The sequence below is a fragment of the Chaetura pelagica genome, unplaced genomic scaffold (assembly GCF_000747805.2).
Source record: "Chaetura pelagica isolate M959 unplaced genomic scaffold, ChaPel_1.0 scaffold40, whole genome shotgun sequence".
NCBI classification, from domain to species: Eukaryota; Metazoa; Chordata; class Aves; order Apodiformes; family Apodidae; genus Chaetura; species Chaetura pelagica.
Window position 1 is genome coordinate 761,152 of NW_009952160.1, and position 9,214 is coordinate 770,365.

Consider the following 9,214-nt stretch of genomic DNA (forward strand, 5'->3'; position numbering starts at 1 on the left):
TCAGGTGTGGGAAAATGCAGTACATCCATGCCCAAATAACTCCAAAGCTTAGGTAGTTTCCCCTTTTGAAGATTTCTGCTTCATTTTTCATCTCTGCTTGTCTCATTCCAGCTTTCATCCACTGGATCTCAATATAGCTCTTTTTAAAAAAAATCAGAGTCTGCCATGATCTGAAGTGTTTTTTCCATGTAAGCATTTCTAGGCTGGAATTAATTCACTTCTAAATTATTTATTGGATAAATAATATCACAGAATCACAGAATCTTAGGGGTTGGAAAGAACCTCAAAAGATCATCTAGTCCAACCTCCCTGCCAGAGCAGGGTCACCCAGAGCACATCACACAGGAACGTGTCCAGGTGGGTTTTGAATGTCTCCAGTGAAGGAGACTCCACAACCTCTCTGGGCAGCCTGTTCCAGTGCTCTGTCACTCTCACAGGAAAGAAGTTTTTTCTGATGTTTATGTGGAGCCTCCTCTGTTCCAGTTTGCACCCAGGTAATATGTCAGGTATGTTTTCTAGATCTTAAGTTGTGCTTTTAAGTCTTTTCTGAACACACTCCAGTTTCTCTGTGTTCTTTTTGAAATGAGAACATGACGTATACTTTGGTAATGCTGTTACTCTATACATTGGTAATGCTCTTATTCATATTGGAGACAGAGGTAATGCCCCTCTTCCTATTTTGATTGCCTGTTGTTTCTTCAATGAAGGGTGGCATTCACGAACTTAGCTGCTATGTTGCCATAAGACCACATGCTTCATAGGCTGCCCAGTGTGATTTTGATGTGTTTTTCAGGTTGATCAACAAGATAAAGGTCCATAGTTTGTAATGATAGTTTATAATTATATTCTATCCTTACTGTTTTTCTAGCACTGTGGTCTGTCACAGTGTCTGTCATTACTCTATTCACCAGCTAACTCTTATCAGTACATATAGATCATAGAATCATAGAATCATAGAATCATAGAATCATAGAATCATAGAATCATAGAATCATAGAATCATAGAATCATAGAATCATAGAATCATAGAATCATAGAATCATAGAATCATAGAATCATAGAATCTTAGGGGCTGGAAGGGACCTCGAGAGATCATCTGGTCCAACCCCCCTGCCAGAGCAGGGTCACCTAGAGTACATCACACAGGAACTCATCCAGGTGGGTTTTGAATGTCTCCAGTCCTTACCTTTTTCAAGCCAGGAAAATAACTTCTGCACCAAGATAATAGTTTCTGTTTGAGCTTTACGCATATCTTTTAAAATAAGAATCCATTTATTACTTAATAGTTTCAGGTGTGGGAAAATGCAGTACATCCATGCCCAAATAACTCCAAAGCTTAGGTAGTTTCCCCTTTTGAAGATTTCTGCTTCATTTTTCATCTCTGCTTGTCTCATTCCAGCTTTCATCCACTGGATCTCAATATAGCTCTTTTTAAAAAAAATCAGAGTCTGCCATGATCTGAAGTGTTTTTTCCATGTAAGCATTTCTAGGCTGGAATTAATTCACTTCTAAATTATTTATTGGATAAATAATATCACAGAATCACAGAATCTTAGGGGTTGGAAAGAACCTCAAAAGATCATCTAGTCCAACCTCCCTGCCAGAGCAGGGTCACCCAGAGCACATCACACAGGAACGTGTCCAGGTGGGTTTTGAATGTCTCCAGTGAAGGAGACTCCACAACCTCTCTGGGCAGCCTGTTCCAGTGCTCTGTCACTCTCACAGGAAAGAAGTTTTTTCTGATGTTTATGTGGAGCCTCCTCTGTTCCAGTTTGCACCCAGGTAATATGTCAGGTATGTTTTCTAGATCTTAAGTTGTGCTTTTAAGTCTTTTCTGAACACACTCCAGTTTCTCTGTGTTCTTTTTGAAATGAGAACATGACGTATACTTTGGTAATGCTGTTACTCTATACATTGGTAATGCTCTTATTCATATTGGAGACAGAGGTAATGCCCCTCTTCCTATTTTGATTGCCTGTTGTTTCTTCAATGAAGGGTGGCATTCACGAACTTAGCTGCTATGTTGCCATAAGACCACATGCTTCATAGGCTGCCCAGTGTGATTTTGATGTGTTTTTCAGGTTGATCAACAAGATAAAGGTCCATAGTTTGTAATGATAGTTTATAATTATATTCTATCCTTACTGTTTTTCTAGCACTGTGGTCTGTCACAGTGTCTGTCATTACTCTATTCACCAGCTAACTCTTATCAGTACATATAGATCATAGAATCATAGAATCATAGAATCATAGAATCTTAGGGGCTGGAAGGGACCTCGAGAGATCATCTGGTCCAACCCCCCTGCCAGAGCAGGGTCACCTAGAGTACATCACACAGGAACTCATCCAGGTGGGTTTTGAATGTCTCCAGTGAAGGAGACTCCACAACCTCCCTGGGCAGTCTGTTCCAGTGCTCTGTCACTCTTACAGTAAAAAAATTTTTTCGGATATTCACCTTGAACTTCCTATGCTCCAATTTACACCCATTACCCCTTGTCCTATCACTGGTCATCACTGAGAAAAGCCTAACTCCGTCCCCCTGACACTCACCCCTTACATATTTGTAAACATTGATGAGGTCACCCCTCAGTCTCCTTTTCTCCAAGCTAAAGAGACCCAGCTCCCTCAGCCTTTCCTCATAAGGGAGATGTTCCACTCCCCTAATCATCTTCGTAGCTCTGCGCTGGACTCTTTCAAGCAGTTCCCTGTCCTTCTTGAACTGAGGGGCCAAGAACTGGACTCAATACTCCAGATGTGGCCTCACCAATGCAGAATAGAGGGGGAGGAGAACCTCTCTTGACCTACTAACCACACCCTTTCTAATGCATCATAGATCATGTAGCCTGGCAATTATTTACAAATTCCACTTTTTATATTCTTTCTTACTTTCACTAGCAGTGGTTTCATAAGTTTTTCCCATAAACTGCAAAGTCATTGAGAATAATCTGGCCAAAACTGAATCTCTGAGAAACATACTGGAAATTATCTTCAAGACCACTGTTGCTCAATTTCCAGTTATTTACAAGCAAGTTTTAATATATATCTATGATACCCTGTATTTTTAATACAATGCTAAGTCCAGAAGGTGAGTCTTTTATCTGGACACGCTGGAAGGGACCTCGAGAGATCATCTGGTCCAACCCCCCTGCCAGAGCAGGGTCACCTAGAGTACATCACACAGGAACTCATCCAGGTGGGTTTTGAATGTCTCCAGTGAAGGAGACTCCACAACCTCCCTGGGCAGTCTGTTCCAGTGCTCTGTCACTCTTACAGTAAAAAAATTTTTTCGGATATTCACCTTGAACCTCCTATGCTCCAATTTACACCCATTACCCCTTGTCCTATCACTGGTCATCACTGAGAAAAGCCTAACTCCATCTCCCTGACACTCACCCCTTACATATTTGTAAACATTGATGAGGTCACCCCTCAGTCTCCTTTTCTCCAAGCTAAAGAGACCCAGCTCCCTCAGCCTTTCCTCATAAGGGAGATGTTCCACTCCCTTAATCATCTTCGTAGCTCTGCGCTGGACTCTTTCAAGCAGTTCCCTGTCCTTCTTGAACTGAGGGGCCCAGAACTGGACACAATACTCCAGATGTGGCCTCACCAATGCAGAATAGAGGGGGAGGAGAACCTCTCTTGACCTACTAACCACACCCTTTCTAATGCATCATAGATCATGTAGCCTGGCAATTATTTACAAATTCCACTTTTTATATTCTTTCTTACTTTCACTAGCAGTGGTTTCATAAGTTTTTCCCATAAACTGCAAAGTCATTGAGAATAATCTGGCCAAAACTGAATCTCTGAGAAACATACTGGAAATTATCTTCAAGACCACTGTTGCTCAATTTCCAGTTATTTACAAGCAAGTTTTAATATATATCTATGATACCCTGTATTTTTAATACAATGCTAAGTCCAGAAGGTGAGTCTTTTATCTGGACACCACACAGGATTCTGTAAAATATTCTGTTGTTTCTCATTGCTACCTGTGCAACACCAATAAAGAGAAGCATATGTAGGCTTCGCATTCTAACTGTGCTTATTGAGTACAGGACACAAAGGTATCAGATCTAGCTCCACAGGGCTCTGGTTAGTCTGCTGGGAGCTGCTGTTTTCTGCATTGAAAGATATTAGACCGTTGACTGGCTGATAACGTTGCCAAACTGCGTACACGGCTATTGCTAGTTCCCACACATTTCGTTTACAGGTGCCATAGTAGGACAGAGCAAACCCTAGGGCAGTTTTGAGAAATCATAGTAGAACATAATCATGGTGATGACGATAAACTAGCAGCACTATTATCTTTCTCTAACAGCTAATCTCCTCAGAGAAGACACAACGGTTATGTTACAAGACCTGTAAAAAACAATTAAATGATTTGCTGTAACAACCTTTCTGCAGCTTCACTCAACACCTACACCAGGCTGTCCAGCTTTATACACACTGTTATTTCCCTCTTTACTTTTTCAAATATTGGGTTTAAATCAGACTTTTCAGTCCTCTGCCGCTCTCTCAGAACTGGTTTATCACATTAGCAGATTAGAAAAGCTCACTCCAGATAGAAAGAGCTTCCATCCTGTGCATCCTAAGTGACCATTTCACCACAAGAATTTTTCTTTTTACTCCTTCCCATCATGGCATTCAGGATGTACAGTGCTTGCCTCGAACAATCCAAGAGATAAGCTTGGACTTTGGCACTCAGGATATCTGTTGTCTTGTGGCATCTGAGAGTTGAACGACATCTGCTGATGAACTAAAGAGATGTCTCAGCAACCCACTCAACCCCCTCCTGCAAGGAGTACCTGAGAACTGGGGAGTTTAGTGTGGGACATGCTGAGACCAGAGACAAAGGAGTTCTACAGCTGGCGCTGGGAGCAGAATATCCAGTGATAACCAGGCCTTGATATGGAAACCATCGACTTAGCAGGACAAGACAAGGAGTGCCAGTCTCAAGCTACTTCCTAGGACCGAAACTCCACCGCAAAGAACTAATCCTGTGGTGGCAATTGACTCAACCTCCTCCGTTGTAATGGCTGATCTCATCAATCAGCCAAACAAAGACTACAGAGCCCCTGGCATCATATCTGCCCCTGCTATCATAGAGAAGATCCGAAGGGTTTTTCCCTATGCAGGGAGAGAAGTGGGAGTGCAGTGGGCAAAGACTGTATGAAAATCTGGGACTCTATGGGTGCATGGAAGCACTTCTCCACCTGGAATTACTTCCCCACTGACGACATCGACGACATCACTGGACCGTGGGTGGTAACTGTGCTCTCACTTTCTGCCCTCTATCTCTCTGCTTTCTCCTCTCTTTCCTGTCTCTGTTTTCCTGCCTGTCCTATCCGCTCTAGGGACTTTTGTTGTGTTATTGCAATAAAAGTTTGTTGTGTGCATGACATCTGACCTCGTTTGTGTCTTAATTTCACCATTTGGGATCATCTTTATTTATTAATATTGCCACGTATCCAAATACCGGATCGTGACAACCCTATTCATCAGTGATTTTTTTTTAACAAATATTTTTCATCTTTTTTATCAGGTGCCTCCATTTCCAAGTCCTGATTGCCCATGAGCATCATGTGTGGTTTCCATAATATTTTAGTTTGGACAGGGTTGTTAATTTATTGTTATTGTCCAAGAGTTTGTTCATTTTAGGTGTTATTTGCCAACAGGATCAAGTGAGCAGGCTCCTGTAGTCCCAGCAGAGCAACTTCTTCATCATAAAAGCACACTGCAGCCATTGTTTTCAGCTAGAGGCGCCAGATTAAGCTTAACACATAAAATAACAGAGAGATTCCACTAGTTCAACTTTAGTGTACTGTTGATTACCAGGGACTTTTTACAAAGGTGTGTAGTGATAGGATTCAGGATAATGCTTTTGAACTGAATAAATATAGATTTAATTTAGATTTTAGGAATAAATTCTTCACTATGAGGGTCATGAAAAACTGGAACAGGTTGTTCAAGGAAGTTGTGGATGCCCCCTTCCTAGAAATGTTTAAGGTCAGGTTGGATGGAGCTTTGAGCAACCTGGTCCAGTGGCAGATGTCCCTGCCCATGGCAGGCAGGTTGGAACTAGATTATCTTTTAGGTCCCTTCCAACCCAAACACTTCTATGATTGTATGATTTCTTGAGGTTATTGAACACATTTTCCTCATCTCAAGCTAACACTCTAGTATAGGTCAGCACAGATTATGAGTTCATGAGTCTTTTTCTGCTAATTACCCTAGGTCCTGAGGTAAGTACTGTGTCTGGATAAATGGTGCATTACTGGAAGTATAATGTGCCATGAGCTATGATTTTAACTTGGTGGATTAAAGAACAGTTTCTTGTAAGAATCAAGGAGCAGTAAGCAAAACAGTTGCCATTTTACTAAATAGATGGAGATGCCTTTTTTAAAATAACTAGTTTGAGGCAATAGCTTTCCTTTTTTCAAATACCAAACTAATTACATTATTTTGCTAACATTGAACAGAACTGAAAATGGAAAGCTTCTCTTGGGAAAGCTTACGTAAAAGATTTCAGCATACGGAACCAGGGAGAAATACCTCATTTGGAAGCAGTTTGACAACAAACTGTGGCCAAACTCTGTTGCTCTCAGAAAGTACTGTTTCAGTTTTACAGCCTGTCTGCTCCCACATGACAACTATAAGATTGTGTTGCATTACCTATTCTTCACCGTAATCTGACTGATCCCTCATGTTGTATCACAGTAGGATTGTACCCATTATGCATCCCATCAAAATGTTCAGACAGATGGAAAGGGACATGTAGCAGCTGAAATAGAATTTCTGTGAAGTATCACAACAATGCAGAATTTTTTTTATTGCTGGATGGAGGAAAAAGGTAATGTTTCCCATTGTGGAGGTTCCAAAAGTTTCCTTTGATTAAATGTGTTTTTGTATTTGTTTTAATTTACTTCATCAAAGAAAAACTTCTTTATTAAAAATAGTCCAAAGGCTGAAAAATCCTATTTCTAGAGTAGAATTCACTGCATAAAGCTCAATCTACATTCGTTTTAAATACTTTTAAATTGAAAGGGTTCAACTTAAAGGAATTACCCTGGAATGTGTAACGGGTCAATACCGTTTACCAGTCCGTGTGGACTAAGGTTTGGCTCCATTAATCCTGGCTAGTTCAGCCACTTTAAAACTATTTTATTATGAAGTAGTCCTAAATTACAATATATTTGAACAGTTTCAGCAACATATCTTTTGGCCCAGAATGGATATAGGTTAATAGTTTTCTGGTGAGGTAAAAACCCAAAGCTATGCTCAATATATACCAGTGGAAAGCTAATATTAAAAACGCATGAGCTATCTCTGTCATGTCAAAAAACAATGGGAAAAAAAAGTTATTTTTCACATCCTTATGAAGATATGAGACTCACTGGAACACTTTCCAACCACAAGAAATGGTCCACTAGCTGCACATGAAGATTTTGTGGCAATGCATCCAAGTGTGTTTTTAGACCTGCCAGGGAGGCAGTCTTCTTTTCCTACCACAGCATCTCTAGACCTCTGTCAGAGTGCTGCAGCAGATCCAGATCAGAGTCTGAAGAATCGAGGGACACCGGTCCAGAGCCATGCCACAGAACCAGGGAGAGCATTCACAATGATGCGCAGGTCCTTGGGGATGGAAGGGCAGCCTTTGCTTCCAGCATCCCCATGATGTCTCTCCCCAGCCAAAGAGCCTCAGCCGGAGACGTGGGACATGCTCACTCCATAACACTGACCTCCATTCCCCAGACACCTTCAGTGGTCACCAGAGGCCTCAACTGAGCCAGGATTCCAGCAGCAGGGTTGCACTGTGCATAACTGCACTATCACAAGTCAAATTAGGGATGCAGTCCTTTACTGTAAGCCACAAATCTGGGGAGAGAACAACTTGAATTTTATTTCATGTCTGAACATAGTAAGCAGTCATGTCAATTCCTGCAGGGAGATTATACTGGACCGTCTCAGTAAAAAATGCTGGTCTTTGGTTTGCTAAGCCTGACCTGATGCTGTTTGCTGACTAGAAACCTAACCAGGAGGATTTTGCACTGTATCAGCTTGCCAGAAGCAGATCCTGAAGTTGCTATGGTCAAAAAGAAGACTATCACATCTTGGAAGCAGCTCAGAACAGCATAGCAATATGCTGGAAAATCACGTCTATATCAGCCAGATGCACAAAGGGGGGGAGCGATGGGGGGTGGTGGTACTGAAGCAACCAGTGATCACTAAATGCATTAAAATTAAGGGTGCTGGGACTCCTTCATTCCTATCTCACAACTCCTTTCTAAGACTGTTCTACAGGAGACTTCCAGGGGGCTGGCTTTAGAGCCAGCAGAAAATTCCCAATTGGCTTTAACATGAGCTGAATCAGAGCAAAAGAAAATTGCAGCAGTGTCAGGAGTCGTATGATCACACGCTATGCACAACTGCACCAGACCATTGCTATGCTTTTTGCAAAGTAGGAATGAGAGATGTCAGAAGTAATTATTTTGCACCATGTTAATCACCTATCTAGAGGGCATTAGTACTGCACAGGTAATCTTTCTTGTCTGTCTGTCTGGACACCGTTTAGCAGAACTGCTCTCTATTTTCTAAACCCTTGGGCTCTCTCAGTTTTAGAAGTGAGCAGGCATATGGTTATGCACCAGAATTATGGGTCTAGGCAGAATCATCAGCTAGGCATTCACAAACCTTGTAAGTTCTGTGTTATCAGCTTTCTCTGCTCCTTTTTGTACACAATGACTTCTTCTGCTACATTAGATCCTTGAAACAAGTAAATGGGGGAACATGAAATCTGTTTTAATGCCAAGGCTCCTTTAAGATTTGTAAAACAACTAGAACTTGAAAAGAAAGGAGGCAGCAGAAGCTTACAATTTTTTTTGTAAGGCCTCATTATTTTTTTCTCATATAAAAGCAGAAGGAATGTAGAGCTAGAGTCCTCTCTATTCATTTAAGTAAGTGGGCCTAGGTTTACCAAAAGGAGATCAACAAGGGTTTTAATCCTTCCCCCAAACAGTGTTGGTTGTCCTAGTGAAGTTCTATAACGCAATTAAAGGTCTGCTGTAGGAGCACAGGCAGGTCATGCAAGACACCCCTTCTCCTTACTGCACGTGTGTTGTCTTTCCAAGAAAACACGTGTCTTCTTTCTCCAAAAAGCTGGGGGAAGCTGGGGGAAGCCTGCAGTGTTGAAGAGCAGCAGAGTGTGGGCACA